Consider the following 21036-nt stretch of genomic DNA (forward strand, 5'->3'; position numbering starts at 1 on the left):
AGGAGGAAAGGTTTCCACACACTAGGAAGCTCCTTCACTGGTGGAGACGGGGGGTTGGGTGGGTGGTAGGAAGCTTTAGAGCCACGGAGGAGAGTGCAGCAACAGGGGTGCAGAGGGCAAAGTAAAGAGATTCCCTCACAGAAGATTGGTGTCAACCAGCACTCACCAGCCTGAGAGGCTTGTCCACTCACCCACTGGGGTGTGTGAGGGCTGGAAGCTGAGGCTTGGGCTTCGAAGATCAGATCACAGGGAGAGGACTGGGGTTGGCTGCGTGAACACAGCCTGAAGGGGGCTAGTGTGCCACAGCTAGCCAGGAGGGAGTCCGGGAAAAAAGTGTGGAACTGCCTAAGAGGCAAGAGACCATTGTTTCAGGGTGTGCGAAGAGAGGAGATTCAGAGTACCGACTAAACGAGCTTCAGAGATGGGCGTGAGCTGCGGCTATCAGGGTGAAAACCAGAGATCAGCATGAAATGCTAACGTTGATGCTGCAGCCACCAAGAAGCCTGTGGGCAAGCGCAGGTTACTATCCACATCTCCTGTCCTGGGAGCCTGTGCAGCCCACCACAGCCAGGGTCAACTTTCCCAGGAGAACACACAGCATGCCTCAGGCTGTTGCAACGTCACACTGCCCTCTGCCACCACAGGCTTACCCAGCATTCACTACACATCCCTCACCCGGGCATGAGTGAGCCAGAGCCCCCTAATCAACGGCTCCATTAACCACTCCGTCTGGGTGAAGAACAGATACCAGAGGGCGACCTGCATGGAGACGCAGGGCCAAATCCAAAGCTGAACCCCAAGAGCTGTGTGAACAAAGAAGAGAAAGGGAAACTTCTACCAGCAGCCTCAGGAGCAGCAGATTGAATCTCCACAATCAACTTGATGTATTGTTGATGTATGTATTCCCTCTACCGGGAAGCGTACACAACCCATGACCTGCATCTGTGGAATACCTGAATAGACAATGAATCATCCCAAAATTGAGGCAGTGGACTTTGGGAGCAACTGTAGATTTGGGGTTTCCTGTATGTGACTGACTAGGTTCTGATTTATAGGTTTATCTTAGTTTAGTTTTTAGCACTTGTTATCATTGGTGGATTTATTTATTGGTTTGGTCTCTTGTTTATTAATTATATATTTTTTAATTTTAATAATGTATTTAATTTCTTTTTAATTTTAATAACCTTATTTTATTTTGGGTTTTTTAATTTATTTCTTTTTTGCCTTCCTTTTCTTCTGAGCTGTGTGGCTGACAGGGTCTTGGTGCTCTGGCTGGGTGTCAGGCCTGAGCCTCTGAGGTGGGAGAGCCAAGTTTAGGACATTAGACCACAAGAGACTTCCCTGTCCCAAGTAATATCAATTGGTGAGAACTCTTGCAGAGATCTATGGCTCAACACTAAGACCCAGCTCCACTCAACCACCAGGAAGCTCCAGTGCTGGACATCCCATGCCAAACAATTAGCAAGACAGGAGCACAACCCCACCCATTAGCAAAGGGGCTGTGTAAAACCATACTAAGTTCACAGACACACCAAAATACACCACTGGATATGATCCTGCCGACCAGAAAGACAAGATCCATCTTCATACACCAGAAGGCAGGCACCAGTCCCCTCTACCAGGAAGCCTACACAAACCACTGAACCAACCTTACCCACTGGGGGCAGACACCAAAAACAACAGGAACTATGAACCTAACCGAGCAAAAAGGAGACTGCAAACACAGTAAGTTAAGTGAAATGAGAAGACAGAGAAATAATCAGCAGAAGAAGTAGCAAGGTAAAAACCAACCACACCAAAAAAACGAAGAGGAAATAGGCAGTCTACCTGGAAAAGAATTCAGAATAATGATAGTAAAGATGATCCAAAATCTAGAAAATAGAAGGGAGAAAATACAAGAAACGTTTAACATGGACCTAGAAGAACTAAAGAGCAAACAAACAGTGATGAACAACACAATAAATGAAATTAAAAATTCTCTAGAAGGATTCAATAGCAGAATAACTGAAACAGAAGAACAGGTAAGTGACCTGGAAGGTAAAATAGTGGAAATAACTACTGCAGAGCAGAATTAAGAAAAAAAATGAAAAGAATTGAGGACAGTCTCAGAGACCTCTGAGACAACACTAAATGCTCGAACATTCGAATTATAGGGGTTCCAGAAGAAGAGGAGAAAAAGAAAGGGACTGAGAAAAGATTTGAAGAGATTATAGTTGAAAACTTCCTTAATATGGGAAAGGAAATAGTCACCCAAATCCAGGAAGCACAGAGAGTCCCATACAGGATAAATCCAAGGAGAAACAGGCCAAGACACATATTAATCAAACTATCAAAAATTAAATATAAAGAAAAAATATTAAAAGCAGGAAGGGAAGAGCAAAAAATAACATACAAGGGAATCCCCATAAGATTAACAGCTGATCTTTCAGCAGAAAGTCTGCAAGCCAGAAAGGAGTGGCAGGACATATTTAAACTGATGAAAGGGAAAAACCTACAACCAAGATTACTCTACCCAGCAAGGATCTCATTCAGATTTGATGGAGAAATTTTAAAAAACTTCACAGACAAGAACCTAAGAGAATTCAGCACCAGCAAACCAGCTTTACAACAAATGCTAAAGGAACTTCTCTAGGCAGGAAAAACAAGAGAAGGAAAAGACCTACAAAAACAAACCGAAAACAATTAAGAAAATGATAATAGGAACATACATATTGATAATTACCTTGAATATAAATGGATTAAATGCTCTAACCAAAAGACATAGACTGGCTGAATGGATACAAAAAGAAGACCCATATATATGCTGTCTATAAGAGACCCACTTCAGACCTAGGGACACATACAGACTGATGGTGAGGCATGGAAAAAGATATTCCATGCAAATGGAAATCAAGAGAAAACTGGAGTTGCAATTCTCATATCAGACAATATACACTTTAAAATAAATATTATTACAAGAGACCAAGAAGGACTCTACATAGTGATCAAGGGATCAATCCAAGGAGAAGATAGAACAATTGTAAATATTTATGCACCCAACATAGGAGCACCTCAATACATAAGGCAAATACTAACAGCCATAAAAGGGGAAATCCACACTAACACTTTCATAGTAGGTGACTTTAACACCCCACTTTCACCAATGGATAGATCATCCAAAATGAAAATAAATAAGGAAACACAAGCTTTAAATGATACATTAAAGTGCAATACATAAGGCAGATGGTAACAGCCGTAAAAGGGGAAATCGACAGTAACACAAACATTGATAACCCACCAATGGATAAATCAACAAAAATGAAAATAAAGAAACACAAGGTTTAAATGACACATTAAACAAGATGGACTTAATTGATATTTATAGGGTATTCCATCTGAAAACAACAGAATACACTTTCTTCTCAAGTGCTCATGGAACATTCTCCAGGATAGATCATATCTTGTGTCACAAGTCAAGCCTTGGTAATTTTATGAAACTGAAATCATATCAAGTATCTCTTCCAACCAAAACGGTATGAGACTAGATGAAATTACAGGAAACAATCTGTAAAAAATACAAACACATGGAGGCTAAACAATACACTACTTAATAACCAACAGATCACTGAAGAAATCAAAGAGGAAATCAAAAAATACCTGGAAACAAGTGACAATGAAAACATGACGCTCCAAAACCTATGGGATGCAGCAAAAGCAGTTTAAAGAGGGAAGTTTATAGCAATACCATCCTACCTCAAGAATCAAGAAACATCTCAAATAAACAACCTAACCTTACCCTTAAAGCAATTAAAGAGAGAAGAACAAAAAAACCCTTAAAGTTAGCAGAAGGAAAGTAATCATAATGATCAGATCAGAAATCAAAGAAAAAAAATGAAGGAAGCGATAGCAAAGATCAATAAAACTAAAAGCTGGTTTTAAGAAGATAAACAAAATTGATTAACCATTAGCCAGACTCATCAAGAAAAAAAGGGAGAACACTCAAATCAATAGAATTAGAAATGAAAAAGGAGAAGTAACAACTGACACTGCAGATATACAAATGATCATGAGAGATTACTACAAGCAACTATATGCCACTAAAATAGACAACCTGGAAGAAATGGACAAGTTTCTAGGAAAGCACAACCTTCTGAGATTGAACCAGGATGAAATAGAAAATATAAACAGACCAATCACAAGCACTGAAATTGCAACTGTGTTTCGAAATCTTCCAAAAAAAAAAGGCCCAGTACCAGACGGATTCACAGGTGAATTCTATCAAACATTTAGAGAAGAGCTAATACCTATCCTTCTCAAATTCTTCCAAAATATAGCAGAGGGAGGAACACTCCCAAACTTATTCTGTGCGGCCACCATCACCCTGATATCAAAACCAGACAAAGATATCACACAAAAAAGAAAAGTACAAGCCAGTATCACTGTTGAATGTAGGTGCAAAAATCCTCAACAAAATAGTAGCAAACAGAATCCAGCAGCACATTAAAAGGATCATACACCATGATCAAGTGGGGTTTATACCAGGAATGCAAGGATTCTTCAATATATGCAAATCAATCAGTCTGATTCACCATATTAACAAACTGAAGGATAAAAACAATATGATAGTCTCAGTAGGTGCAGACAAGCCTTTCAACAAAATTCAATACCCATTTATGATAAAAACTCTCCACAACGTAGGCATAGAGGGAACTTACTGCACCATAATAAAGACCATATAAGACAAACCCACAGCCAACATCATTCTCGATGAAAAACTGAAACCATTTCCTCTCTGAAACCATTTCCACTCTGAAACCATTTCCACTCTGAGAGTGGTGCCCACTCTCACCACTACTATACAACATAGTTTTGGAAGTCTGAGCCCCAGTAATCCGAGAAGAAAAGAAAGAAAAGGAATCCAAAATGGAAAAGAAGAAGTAAAACTGTCATTGTTTGCAGATGACATGATACCATACATAGAGAATCCTAAAGATGCTACCAGAACACTACTAGAGCTAATCAATGCATTTGGTAAAGTAGCAGGATAGAAAATTAATGCACAGAAATCTCTTGCATTCCTATACATTACTGCTGAAAAATCTGAAAGAGAAATTAAGGAAACACTCCCATTTACCACTGCAATAAAATGAATAAAATACCTAGGAATAAACCTACCTAAGGAGACAAAAGACTGATGTGCAGAAAACTCTGAGACACTGATGAAAGAAATTAAAGATGACACAAACAGATGGAGACATATACCATGTTTTTGGATTGGAAGGATCAACATTGTGAAAATGACTATACTTGCCAAAGCAATCTACAGATTCAATGCAATCCCTATCAAAGTACCAATGGCATTTTTCACAGATCTAGAACAGAAAATTTCACAATTTGTGTGAAAATACAAAAGACCCCAAATAGCCAAAGCAATCTTGAGAAAGAAAAACGGAGCTGGAGAAATCAGGCTCCCTGACTTCAGATTATACTACAAAGCTACAGTAATCAAGACAGTATGGTACTGGCATAAAAACAGAAGTAAAGATCAATGGAACAGGAAAGAAAGCCCAGAGATAAACTCATGCACATATGGTCACCTTATCTTTGATAAAGGAGGCAAGAATATACAATGGAGAAAAGATAGCCTCTTCAGTACGTGGTGCTGGGAAAACTGGACAGGTACATGTAAAATAATGAAAATAGAACACTCCCTAAAACCACACACAAAAATAAACTCAAAATGGATTAAAGACCTAAAGGTAAGGCCAGACACTATAAAACTCTTAGAGGAAAACATAGGCAGAACGCTCTATGACATAAATCACAGCAAGATCCTATTTGTACTACCTCCTAGAGAAATGGAAATAAAAACAAAAATAAACAAATGGGACCTAATGAAACTTCAAATCTTTTGTAAAGCAAAGGAAACCATAAATAGGACGAAAAAAACCCCCTCAAAATGGGAGAAAATTTTTGCAAAGGAAGCAACTGACAAAGGATTAATCTCAAAGTATACAAGCAGCTCATGCAGAAGAGCTGGGCAGAAGAGCTTGGGCAGAAGATCTAAATATACATTTCTCCAAAGAAGATATACAGATTGCCAACAAACACATGAAAGGATGCTCAACATCACAAATCATTAGAGAAATGCAAATCAAAACTACAATGAAGTATCACCTCACAGCAGTCAGAATGGCCATCATCAAAAAATCTACAAAGAATAAATGCTGGAGGGGTTGTGGAGAAAAGGGAACCCTCTTGCACAGTTAGTGGGAGTGTAAATTGATACAGCCACTATGGAGAAGAGTATGAAGGTTCCTGAAAAAACTAAAAATAGAACTACCATATGTCCCAGCAATCCTGCTACTGGACATATACCCTGAAAAAAACCATAACTCAAAAAGAGTCATGTACCACAATGTTCTTTGCGGCACCATTTACAATAGCCAGGACATGGAAGCAACCTATGTGCCCATCTACAGATGAATGGATAAAGAAGATATGGCAGATATGTACAAAGGAATATTATTTAGCCATAAAAAGAAAAGAAATTGAGTTATTTGTAGTGAGTTGGATGGACCTAGAGTCTGTCATACAGAGTGAAGTATGTCAGAAAGAGAAAAACAAATACTGTATACTAATACATATATATAGTATCTAAAAACAAGAAATAGTTCTGAAGAACCCAGGGGCAGGACAGGAATAAAGACACGTATGTAGAGAATGGACTTGAGGACACAGGGAGGGGGGGAAAGGTAAGCTAGGATGAAGTGAGAGAGTGACATTGACATATATATACTACCAACTGTAAAATAGATAGCTAGTGGGAAGTAGGCGCATAGCATAGGGAGATCAGCTTGGTGCATTTTGATCACCTAGAGGGGTGGGATAGGGAGAGAGAGGGAGATGCAAGAGGGAGGGTATATGGAGATATATGTATACATATAGCTGATTCACTCTGTTATACAGCAGAAATTAGCACAACAATGCAAACAGTTATACTCCAATAAAGATATTAAAAAAAAAAAAGAATGGATTCCAAGGGGAAAAATTCTAATAGATTGAAATCTACTTTGGAGTAAAAAAACTAAGAAAAAAAAGTTCTATAGAATGCAGCGGGGAAATGTTTTTCTTAATAGAAGCAAAAAGGATGAGAGGGGAAATATACCAGAGAATTTCCCTAAGGAAATATTAGTTTACATATGTAAATCTGGGGGTGTATCTGGTTATATTTTCAGAAATTGAAAAATAGTTCTTTTAGGAAATATTTAGACAATGATAGGCTATTGGTCTCAGTCCTTGTAACCTAGGACTCATAATGATAACAAAAATAGGTATACAAAATACTCATATATTTAATTTCCCTGAAATAATATTTTGCTGACCTCACTGATTTTCAGAAAATGCATTGAAAGTATTTTTTATTTATTGTACTCCATCACCTTGAAATAGTCGTAGAAATTAAAAAATAATAAATTGAGGCATTTTTTTAAAAAGGAAGGAGAGTAGCATTCTTTACCCAACTCTGTCATTAACTTGGGAAGTTTCCTTGCAGAAGTCATTGAACATTGTTAAAACACATCCTGTTTTTAATGTAACACATTCTGAGAATTTCTAGCAGATATACTTTTGGCTAGATTCCCTGCTTTGTTATGCTCTATCCTGCCAGCTGGGGTCTCTAGGGTATATTTTAATTACATTGAGGGAAATTGTAGTAATAAGAAAAAAGTCTCCAGCACTGTTTCAATGATTAATTTTGCAGGAAGCTTTATGAGCAGAGCATTTAATTCACTTACAAAGTCTTCATTTGTGATGTCATTCATAACAGCATAATGATGGGGTATGGAAAATTTACAGTGATATTTTTGAAAAAATGAAGGTATTTTAAGACAATTTCAGAGATAATATATACCTTTTTCCAAGGTGAAGGTAGCTATAAAGAGTGAATATATATGTGTGTGTGTGTATATATATACATATATATATGTATGTGTGTGTTTGTGTATTTTTTAAACCGGAAGTGTATGCAAACTTGCTACACATAGATACTCTGCACTGGTTAGTTGTGCCTTAGGAAGTATTGAATTATACCATCACTAATACTTTTTTCTGTAGTCCTAAAAGCCTAAAATTTCATATGTTGATGAAAATATTACTCTCATTGAAAAATTTTATCATCTCTTTTCCTCCATGATTTACTTTTGAATAAACCATAGCTACAAACACACAATCAATTTTCTTATAACATCTACTATTTCTCATAATTTTCAGTGTGTCCCAAATCTGGGGAAAGAAAATCTTTTAGCTAAAACCTTTTTCCATTTTGCCATTTATATTTCATATATAAAGTGAAGGACTGCCATATAATACTAACCACAGTAATGTGAATAAAATTTTTTTAAAGCCAAAAATATGTTTAAGAAGTAAAAAATATAAATAATGAATGGACATGGTAACTGGAAGCAACTGAAAGCCCTTATGAGGCAATTTTATAGTACATGACCTTAAGTATTTATATAAAATATTTGCAAAATTACCTTCATTAAAACTTTTATATATTTTGCAGAAATATATTGAGTAAGAATACCAGTGTTAGAACAGAGATTATGCAATATTTGACACACTTATGTGAAGGAAAAATAAATTACCTGGAAAGCATATTAAAAATGCAAATTTTTCAGATTCTGTGGAGACCAACTGAATTAGAAATTCCAAGGGATAGGTCTTGAAATACATATATTTAACTAGTGATCTAGATGACTTTAGCTGAGTGAGTAGCATCTAAAATTAGTATTGGATTCATATGTGAAGAGCTATAGAACAATGGCATGAGATATAGATTTTAAAGTTGCTGTAGATTTTAAATAAGATAACAGATTTACTTGATAAACATAAGTTGAAATTTTTAAAAACTCATTAATAAAAGACTTATGGATTTAAGACAAGAGGGAATCCTTTCTTATCTATCATGTTGGTTATATTTTAGAACGGGAATATGTAAAATATTATGTCTAAGAATTTTATTCAAGGAATATTTTAACAAGGAAAAACAAAAATTAATAAAAATGCCTGTTGGAATTATACATATACAGTAGTTATATTACAATACATATGAGAATAGAATACTATGTGATCATTAAAATACTGATGCAGAAACTTACTCATTGAAGTGGCAATACAAAATTAAATTACATTACAGAAGAGAATATGTAGTATGATCAGATTTTTTTTTATAGAACTCAAAAGAAATATTTTTATGGTGAAAATGTAGAGAAGAAAGTAAACTATAAGTTCAATGGTAATTTTCTGTGACTGGTTGAGTTTTGTTTTGCTTAATTGCAAATAAGCAAATTCCTTGTGTGTGTGTATTTATGTATGTGTTACATAAACATTACAAGACTATTGTTAATGTCAAAAATAATTACAAGCCCTTAGTATATCCTTGCAACTGTTCTAATTCAATTAGATCTTTATAACAATGCTATTTCTTAATTAATGTTACTATTAAACAGGGAAGTCAACCCAGGCTGGTCAAGTGATTTTCCCAAATTCATACAGCTAGTGAGTGTATAATACATATTATTAAAAATTTTCTAAATTATATAAAGACAATAGTATTGATAATTTAGTTTATAGCTTCTATTTTACCATGTTATTTGTATAATTTAAAAATATTTTACAGCCTCATTTTTTAAAGATTTGGATGATATATTTAAAACAAAAACAAAGTTTATCATTTATTGTCAACACTCAGTTTTCAGAGAAAAATTCAACAAATTCAGTCTAATGTCTGATTTAATATTTATTTGCTTTTATCTTTCTATATCATTGCTACAAGATTTTATTAAGGATAACCACGTCTAGATGCTATCAAAATCATTCAGAATGCAATCTGACTTCCAAAACTGAATGTAGAATATATCACATGTGATAGAACATTATTTCTTCTAATTTTACTTTAAGCTTGTCCATGCATGAATATATATGTATATATCTTTCTATATACATACATACATATATATCTTCATTTTGAAAAAATAGAAACTTTTATTAAATAAATTTTTAAGGGAGTTAAAAAAAGCTTAATATACTTCATTTGAGAATATTTATATTGTACTCTTGGCTACAGTTTGGAAAGTGGCAGTGTATTGAAGGAATAAAGTGAATGAGAATATCATTGCTTGGGCAGAGTTACATAGTGTGCAATGGCAGAGTTACATAGTGTGCATTTGCAAAGTTAAAAACTAACACTTCTCTTGACTTCTCTACTGCCTGCTTAACTGTATGTTTTCTATAGCTATTGCAACCAATAGGACAAGATGAGGTTGAAAATCTACCTAATAGGTTATGTTTTTTGGTCAGATTATTTAGACTAGAAAAAATGTAAAACATGATTTAAAAGCGTATTATAAAATCTCTAAAGCTGTTGTTTGCTAGTTCATTTTATTTCAGTTTAACAGAGGCGTTGGGCTAAGTGCTGTGGAAAAAAAGAAGAATTACAGTCTGTCCTTTTAGGAGCTCCCTACCTAGGTAGAGAAAGAAAGAGAAAGAGAGAAGGAGGAGGAGAGAAGGAGAAAGAGAGAATGAGAAAGAGAAAGAGAAAAGAGCATTTTTGTAATACAGTATGGTAAGTGCTGTGATAGACCTTCAGGAGGATAGAATGGGAACGTGGTCCAACCTTTGTGGTTAGGGTACTTAGATTAGGCTTCATGAAGGAAATTTGTCTTAAAATGTAAGATAGGTTAAAAAAAAAGAAAGTAAAATTTATATGAGGGGAGAGAGAGGGGGAGGGGCTAAAAAGGTGTTTGTTTTTTTCTGACCAGAAATAATAGCAGAAATAAATAGGAAGGAAGGTCTGAAACAGTTAGGTTGTTGGTAAGGTTTGTTCTATTTAAATGGCTCTCCTCCCTGGATCAAATGTAGACAGGAAGTGAACTGAACTGTCCAGCAATACAATGAGGGCCCTAGTTGTCTATGTTTCAAAATGCACACACATTTGTGGTCTTGTTGCCTAAAATGGTGGAGGTGTGACTGGGAAGTAGGAAGATCCATTCCTGTAGCAGTTATATGCCATTGTCCGATTTGTAAGGAGGCAGTAAACATATTTAGTAAATATTTACTATGTGTTGGTAATGCACTGGTATATAGGTAATGCTGAACATGTAGAATTAGTTGAGGAGTATTTCCTCTTTTTCTATTATTTGGCAGATATTTTACCAAATAGGAATAATATGCTCTTAAAAAGTATGGACAACTTTTCTGTAAAATTATATTAGCCTGGTCGTGTCTTCTCTTAAAAAAATTTAAATGATAATTAAATTTATTTAATGGATAAGAGGACTATTTAATCATTCTATTTCTTTAGTCAATATCAGAAAACTTTATTGCCAAGAATTTGCCCATTTCTAAATTTTAAAACTTTTAACATAGCTTTTTTTATACTAATATGGCAATATGATCCTTTTTATTTTTGTTAATTCTGTATTACATGCTGATTCTATATATACAACCTATATAGATCTGTTATGTCTCTGTAGTTCTATCAACAGTTTGCTTTATTTAGAGACTACTTCATTAAATTAATGAAATCCATGATTGTTGTATCTTCTTAAAGAATTGGAAATTTTTCATTTGGAGTGAAACAATCCATTTTTGAAAAGTCTATTGTTTTCTGATGTGAGCATAGATACTCTACCTTTCTTTTGGGTACTTTAATATGTTTATTCAATCTCTCTGTATTCTATATTTATTTTAGATGTATCTCTTGAATTCTCTGTGTTTTATATTTTCACTCTTTCCTTCTCTCTCTTTTGGATTTTTTATTTTTTTTGCTTTTTTAATATCTATTTTTTCTTATTCCTTTTCCTATGTACTAGTTTGGAAGATACTTTTATAAAAAATAATTTTTAGTGGGTGAGCTTAAATTATTATGCTGCATTCTTAAAGTCTAAATTAAGTCTAAATTAAAGTAATACCATAATTTCCTTCCTCAACAATGGACTCTAAAATATTTTATTTTATTATCTTCTGTTGATTTGCTATCTTTTCCAGTGTTTTATTGAATTTTTTAAACTCAATACTTCATAAATTATTAACGTTATTTTATGTGGATTATGTTTAAATAGACTTTCTACACATTAACTCATTTTTTTTACCTCACCATTCCTTTTGCATCTCATACAGTTCTTTGGCATTATTTTTACTTTCTCCTAATTGGCTCTGTTGCACAAGGCATAGTCCAATGAACTAACAAGACTATCTAAAATTATTAATACTTTAGTTTTATATGCTTTCTTTTCTTATAAAATATTTCTAATTATTTTGCTACATTATAACACTTTACCTATACATGTATATTACTAAGTGAAAAGGCTACATTCTGTATGATTCCAACTATATGACATTATGGAGAAGGCAAAATGATACAGACAGTAAAAAAAATAAAATCAGTGGTTTCTAAGGCTTCATGGTGTAGGAAAGGTAGGTGGGGAGAGGATGAATAGGTGGCGCACAGGGGATATTTAGAGCCATGGAACTATTCCTTTAATAGTATGATACTCTTATGGAAGATACATGGCATTATGCATTAGTCAAAACCTATGAAGCTGTGCAAAGAATGGACCCTAATATAAGTTATGGTCTTTAGTTAGTAATAATGTATCAGTATTGGTTTATCATTTGTAACAAATGCACCACAGGAATGGAAGATGTTAATAATAGGGGAAATTGTGTCACCACACAATTTGAGGTGAAAGGGTGGGAACAGGGGAAGGGGATCTATGGGAACTCTTTGTACTTTCTTCTCATTTTTTTGAAAACTTAAGCCTTATCTAAAAAACAATGTCTATTAATACAAAATAAAATCCACTTATAATATTTAAAATTGGATAACCAATTATTGTGTTATTCATATTCCTTAAGAAATTTTCCCAAACTCCATACCTAGAAACAAAGCTGCTCATAAATTTCTTTACAGTTTTTTTCCATTTTGCATTAAAGGGGATTATCAAAATAGGAAGAGACTAGCACAGACTAACTATCCCTTAAGTAAAACTATTATCCGTTGTATGGTTTGTCAAAATAATACCAAGAGAAAATGAATAACATTCAAAACATAAAATCATCATCAATAAGCATCATGACCAAAAGAAGATTTTTTTTATCCTGAGATCTAAAAGTAAGTCATTTAAATACCTTGGTGACACAGTTTGGTAATGTAATACAAATAATTTTTTGGAATTTAGGAAGAGTTGAGCAGAATTCTGCTTTTGTTAAAAATACAAAGTTATCTTGTATTATCTTATATTTTCTAGAAGTTTACTGTCTTCATCTATGTAAAGAGTAGCTTGTATTATCTCTGGGGTCCTATTCACCTTTGCCTTCTATTGTTGTATGATCATACTTCTTAATGAGGAGCTTGTGACTTTGTGTGCTGAGACAGTAAATGAATTCTTAAGAATCAGAGGCCCTGTTTTCATGCAAATAAACCAAGTGATGAAAAATAGAGGAGAGAAAAATTATGAGCAATGTTAATTTGCCATCTATATAACTTTTCTTCATTCTTGAGAATTGATCTGAATATGAAAATAAAATCTGAAGGAATGAGAAAACTAACAGTCATTATCCTAACTGACTGCCAAGTCACTTTCCTTACCCAAATATGAATTTCAGTGTTTATGAATATATTTGAAATTACTCAGATAATATGACAAATGGATAATTTTATCAGACTACATCTTTTACAGAAAGTAAGATTTGGGTTATTTAATTTAGGTGATATTTATTTTGAAAGTTTAACAATAACTATAGTTAAGCTTGTTCCTTTGTTAGAAGATTATTGGTGAAGTATAGACCCTAAGGTCTATTAAAAATTGTTTTTCACTTTTTTCATTTCATAGAGGCAATTTATGAATTACAGTTAATTAGTTCCTTTTAAGTATAATTATTCAAAAACTAGCTTTCAAAACTCCTATTTTATTTTCAACTGTGTTCATCTTTAACACTAATACATATGATCACATAGCTGACTAAAGAGGACCAAGGTTAACACACTATTATAAATAATTTTTAAAACCTGTAATGTACTTTAAATTATCTATTTTTTAATAATTAATTTTCAGTTTTACATGATCAAAAGTTAATACTAAAACCATTGATGAAAAGTTTTCCTTTTAGATTCATTCTGATTATTCAATAATATATATGTTTTGGGTTTGGATTACTTTAAATAGTTCATTTATGGTAAAAATTGTTATAGTTAAGTCAATTTTTCAGAATGCTATGAAGGTATATGTATCCTAGGTGTTAATATACGATCATAAGAAACTGTCGTAATGGGGTTTAATATATCTACTCAGAAAAACAAATGATAGTTCAGACTGTTATCTGGAGTGTACTGAATTGGAAAAAAGGGAATTTAATGTTCTTTAAGAAATATTTCTATCATGCTGTAGTACTGAAATGAATTTCCCTTCTTCCCCTCTAAAGCATTTCCTGTCTGAATACCTGGGACAGATCATGCAGAGTCAGATTATTTCTCTTTTGAAGGATGCTAGGAATACCCAGATATATTTTCTCTATCTAGCTCTGTTTGCATTATTCATTTAATGCAACCAAAGTTTCTGCCATTAAAAGGACATCTCCTGTTGCAAGTTACAGTGATTTAAATTGCATCTAATTTTATTTAAATCATGGAGTGGTATCTCTTTGAAATTGTATTGGGATAAATCTTAGGGATCCTGGTGATTTGGGGAAAATAATTTAGTTTCATGAAATTTATTTAATATACTATGTGCTCATGTACATTTCTCAGAAATTGCCTACAGATGGGTAATAGATTTTTTTTCTCACATTTATATCTATTTCCAGGTTATTATTTCCTGATATTATCCCTAAAATCTGGAGCCTTCCTCTTTGCAGACATGTTGCCATTTTTCAATAAACACAAATCTTGTGCCAGTCCTTGGTGATTTCTCTTGCCTCAGACAGGCACTTATGGTTTATATCACTCACTTAGCCCTGGATCGTGTCATTAGTCATTTTTTGAAGTTTTCGTTCTTTGAATTATTGAGGGATTTTAAACTATTTGATAGCAGGGTTCATGCTGATAATGAATTCCTAGGAGGGAAAATGTCATGGTTAAGGATAATCAAGATTTCACAGATAAGTCTGTACTTAAACTAGATCTTGGGAGATTTTTCTAGGCAGAATGGCAGAAAGAAGTTAACTTGGATATTAGACCTAACGCAACAAAGGCACAAAAATGGTGACAAGGATGTGGGGATATCACTGCTGCTTAAACAGTTTGTAAGCATATGTAGCTTTAAACTAAAGTGATGGTATCAGTAATGAAAATAAAGGGATAGATGCAAAATTTACTTGGAGGAAGAATCTGTCAAATAAATTCTTATGTATAGGAGAGTTTGAATGACTTACCATCCATGTTGCATTTCAACTCTAAGATTCTATCAATATATATTCAGTGTTCAGTATATGCCAGGGTCTTGCATACTAGTTGAATATCAGAGATATTGTCAAAATGAGGTACAAATCAAGTAAAACAAATTCAAAGGATATTGACTATTAAAACAGAATCCCTACTTATCAGTCTAATGACAAATCATTAGGTCTAAGCAATTTGGCTGTATTCACTGGAGTAGATCATAAGAAACCTGTCCTGGTAGAGTTGAAAACAAATGATAAACTTTATACTAAGTTAATATAAAGTTTATATTAGTTGTGACTTTTATTATGTGCTCCATGATCTTAAATCTGAAAATAGGAATTCATTTTTGGATTAGTTTTAATGCACAAATTTACATATATACTTGCATTTAAAATATTCCTGAGACAGTTAGGAAAACTAGGGAGAATCAGATAATAGTTTTTAGCAAGGTATATTTCACCAGAAATAATATTTAATTCCTGATTCTTTTAAACTTTTAACTTGGCTGAGCACTCAATATTTGAAAAGCAAAGTTATCATTTCTGAAAGATTATCCTGTAATATTAAATAGAGCTTAGAGCAAGAAACCTTGGCAGCGCTCTAATTTGCCTTACTAGGCATACACTTAGTAATGACATTCTCTTAGTTGGAAGTCAGCAGTGCTCACAGGCAGAACATTTGTGGATACATTGCTGAGGATTTTACTCACTAAGATAGACTTTCTTTAGCATGTACTTCAAAAGAGTTCTTACCTAAATGTAGCACTGCTAGTCTTATTTTTCCATAAATAAATCTCTGGGAATTTGATTCTTCATTTTTGTTCTATCTATTGAAGTGTTAAGCAAATTGCTTTTGAGGAAAATAGTATTCTTACTGATGAATAAGTCCTTGAGTTATATCTCTCTAGAGATAAAATGGATATATATATATATATATATATATATATACACACACACATATATATGTATATACATACATGTATGTACACACACATCAGAATATTTATGGAAATTATATATTAAGTTTCTGAATATTCTTTTTTAAAACATTTTTATTGGAGTATAATTGCTTTACATTTTTGTGTTAGTTTCTCCTGTATAACAAAGTGAATCAGCTATGCATTTACATACATCCCCATGGTTTCTGAATATTCTTAAGGGATGTTTATCATTCCAATCCGTATGTTAGACTATTAAAGCATATCACTCTAGCAATATGCAGTAGATGTATTCTACATACTAGTAAGGACATATAAGTTTGAATTTAAATTCCAGCCATTACTTACTAAGTGTTCAGCTAGGGAAAGCTACTGCCTGGTGTTCATTGTGCCAGGACCCCTGCTCCATGTGGATCTTGGATAAATATAAATTAAGAGAAAATATTTTTCCATCAGAGGTTTAGGAGATTTAGCAACCATTGCTTTCCAAAATCGCCTCAGGAGACAAACATTAAGATGCCTTAAACTTATTTGAAAAATATATATTTTAACTAAGATATATGGTATCTGAGACAACACTACTCCTAGCATGCCAAATGTTGATTCTTTCCATTTTAAGTTTTTTTATGTGACTTCATAACTTCCCATATTAGTATGATTAGAATTGTATAGCATAATAGAGGTTGTGTGTGTGTGTGTGTGTGTGTGTGTGTGTGTGTGTGTGTGTATGTGTATGGAAGGGGCTGGTGGTATATGTGTTGGTGGAAACAATCTTATTGGGAAAGAACATCACCACTGGTTTCTAATTGTCTGGCCTTCTCTGCTACTCAGGCTAAGGTTGAAATTTTGCTTTTGCAGACTAGTTTTGCATACTGGAAATTATAAAAGATTCAGGCAAGGAAGATAATGGCAATCAGCAGAAATAGTGTGTCATTAAATTGGAAGAAAAATAAATAGGAGCTTGTATGAAAATATCTAAGGAATCACACTACTATTCTGTATTAAGGCAATTATTAGCTAATGAAGGAAAAAGTTAGGTCTGTGTGACATCTTTATCATTAACATTAGGCCTTTGATTATTGATGATGTTTGTCGATACCTAGGTTATAGAAAGTCATCCACATATGTAAATAAAATTTTTCAAAGAATATCTATTATTCTATACATGCAAAAACAGGTTTTTATTCATACTGATCATCAGAGACATTTGTATCTAGAATAGAATATTTTGCCACCATAAACTTGCTTTAACTTACTTGTATTGTACTTTGGACTGTTGCCATCCTTAAAAAGTTTCAAAGAAACTCTATGAACTACTTGGGTATAATTACTGCAAGTGTCATTGTTTGTTATATTATGATGGCTTTTTAAGCTACTTATGGAAATTTCATGTATTCAAAAGTAGAGAGAACTGTATTAGGAATTCTCAAATATCTATCATCTAGTTTCACTCAATCTAACTCATGGAAAATCTCATTTCATTTAAAACTCCCTTTTCCCTATTTCTCCTGTTGAATTAGTTTTAAAAGGGTCTCAGGCATTATTATAAATATATATAAATCATGTATAAATATTGATACAAATAGTATAAATATATAGTATTGTCTCCAAAATTAAGCATGTATTTTCTAATGTAGCCATGATTCCATTATAGTATAAAAATGACAAATATTTCTTAATATAATGAAATATCTAATGGTCAAATTTCTATCATTGTCTCACTAAATTATATTTTGATATAGATTATAAATTAATATATAATATCAATATTAATGCTTATATATAAATAAAGATTTATAATTCTATCTATCTATATGGTCTATTTATCTATGTAATACATATTTACTATGTAAGACCCCCAAAATTTCCAGGACCCAAAAATGTTTATATATGGCATTCACTTTAAAGGTCTCCTAAATATCTTTTAATCTGTAGATTCCACAAACCCTCATTTATCTCTTCAAAATTTACTTGTGGAAAACAGATTGCTTGTCCTCCAGAATACCACCATATTTTGGATATTGCTTTTTTGCATTCTTGTGGTTTAACATGATTTTCTAAACAGTGTATTTCCTGTAATCTGCTAGCTAGATATAGAAATTAGATTATATAAAGGTTTATGTTTTGGCAAAAGAACTTCATTGATGATGCTGTTTTGGGTTTTGTTTGTTTTTTTGCAAAAAGAGTTTCTTAATAGGCAATTGAGTCTTTTTTTGTAATATTAATTGTCACTGAGGATCAATGCTAGATCCATTATTTTTCAGGGGTTTACGTTTTTTATTTTTTCCAGTTTCCTAAGCGAAGAAAAAGCTGTTGTTATTGATTTCAGCCTTCTTACTGAGGTTTAATTTACATATAGTGAAGTGCAAAGATCTTAACAGTGTAATGTGTTTTGGCAACTGTTTATACCCATAGAACTGAAACCATAATCAATATATAAGCTTTTCATTCCCATCTCATCGCCTAGAAAAAGGCAATGTTAAAAATTTTATCACTGAAAATAAGCCTCATAAATGTTCTAGAATTTCAAATAAACAAAATCAAACATGTTCTCTTTTAAGTCTCATTTCATTTGTTCAGCATAATGTTTTGAAGTTTCATCTATGTTGTTATATGTATCATAAATCTGTTTTTTTATTGCCCAGATGTATCCTATAGTATGGATATATTACTGTTAGAAGATAAAGTGAAGCATATTCAAATTTTAAGAGTTTATTTGAGTAAAAATCAATTGGAATCAGCCATGCCAAACCAGAAGTATTTAGGAGTACTCCCTAGTAAGGAGCTAGTGGAAAGATATATAGAGAAAGTACAGAAGCAAAGAAAGGAAAGTGTGTAATTGGCTATAGTTTAATGCCTACTTGACTCTGATTGGTTGTTCTTAGCATTTTGATTTTGTAACCTTGAGACATTTACAGGCTTAGATTAGGTTTGCTTTCAGAGGCTTCCATAGCATTAGAGTCACCTCAGTCTAATGGCCTCCTTGTTTCATTAAGTTAACATTACAAATATATTCATTGCTCCTTCAGTTGGTGAATACATAGGTTGTTTTCAAATATTGTCTGCTGTAGAAAATCTATGAACGTTTGTATAGGATAATTGTGAATATATAATTTCATGTTTCTTGGCTACATACTCAGGAGTGGAATGTCGGGATCCTATGGTAAATTGTATATTTAACTTTCTAAGAAACTGCCATGGAGTTTTCCAAGGTGGAACCACACTATGCATTCCTAGAAGGAATAGATGAGAGTCCAGGTTGCTCCATATCCTTGGCAACACTGGACCTTGTTAATCTTTTATTTTATCTTTTAAAAATTTAGCCATTTTGTGGGTATGTGGTAATATATTGTGATTTTACTTTGAATTTATCTGATGACTGATGATAATGTGCTTATTGACCATTTGTGTATGTGTCTGTTGACTTTCCCCATTTTTTAAGAAGTGAATTTTCTTATTAAATTGTAAGAGTCCCTAATATATTATAGACATAAATCTTTGTCAGATGTATAAACTGCAAACATTCTTTCCCAGTCTTGGTTTAATCTTTCTATTTTCTAATCAAGGTCTTTTTATGAAGAGTAATCTTTATTTTAATAAATTTTTTATCATTTTAATTTTGTAAACGGTATCCTGTGTAAAAAATCTTTGCCCAAATGAAGGGAATGAAAATATTCTCTCATGTGTTCTTCTAGAAACTTCATAGTCTTAACACTTACAGTTAGATCTATTGTCTATCTCAGTTAAAATTTTGTATATATGAGATTGGGTTTGTTTTTGACCATAAAGATATCCAGTTGTTCAGCACAACTTAGGGAAAGTATTTCATTTCAAGTTGTATTGCACTGACATCTATGTCAAAAAATGCTTGATTGACTATATATGTGGGTCTATTTTTTTTTACCCTCAACTATGTTCTATTCCTTACACCTATTCCATATTACCTTAATTAATGTATTTGTATATGGAGTTTTGAAACCATGTAATGCAAGTCCCTCTCTTTCTGTCTCTCTAACTCATTCCTTCTCTCTCTCTCTCTTTTGATACCCTTGTATATTCTAGGTCTTTTAAATTTCCATACAAATTTTCACATTTATTTGTCCATTTCAACAACAAAAAAACGGCATTGCAGTGACACAATATGGATAGAATTGACATCCTAACAAAACTGAATCTTCCAATTAATTAATATGTTATATCCCTTATTTAGGTCTTCACTAATCTCTTTTAGCAATATGTTACAGTGCTCAGTAAAAACATCTTACACAATTTTAGCTGAATTTGTGAATTTAGTTGAATTTATGAATTATCAAATTTATTGTTTGGTATTAAGTGTTTGATAACCGTACTATAAATTGTAGTTTTAAATTTAATTTTTCAGTTGTTTACTAGCATGTAATTTTTTTTTTTAATTTAATATTGATCTTGTAGTCACTTATTCAGAGATCTTGTTAAATTCACTTGTTATACCAGGTAGCTTCTCTGTAGATTCTTTTGGGATTTTACATTGATAATCATGTCATCAGCAGAGAAAAGCATCTATATCTCTTTTCTTGTTTGTTTGTTTGCTTTTGTCTTACTGCATTTGCTAGAACTTAAATTATATTGTTAAATAGAAATGTTAAAATGAAACATCCTCTCTTACTTCTGATTTAGGCAACAAGAAAATTTCATC

The sequence above is a fragment of the Neophocaena asiaeorientalis genome, unplaced genomic scaffold, assembly GCF_003031525.2.
Source record: "Neophocaena asiaeorientalis asiaeorientalis breed wild unplaced genomic scaffold, Neophocaena_asiaeorientalis_V1.1 scaffold209, whole genome shotgun sequence".
Classification (NCBI taxonomy): domain Eukaryota; kingdom Metazoa; phylum Chordata; class Mammalia; order Artiodactyla; family Phocoenidae; genus Neophocaena; species Neophocaena asiaeorientalis.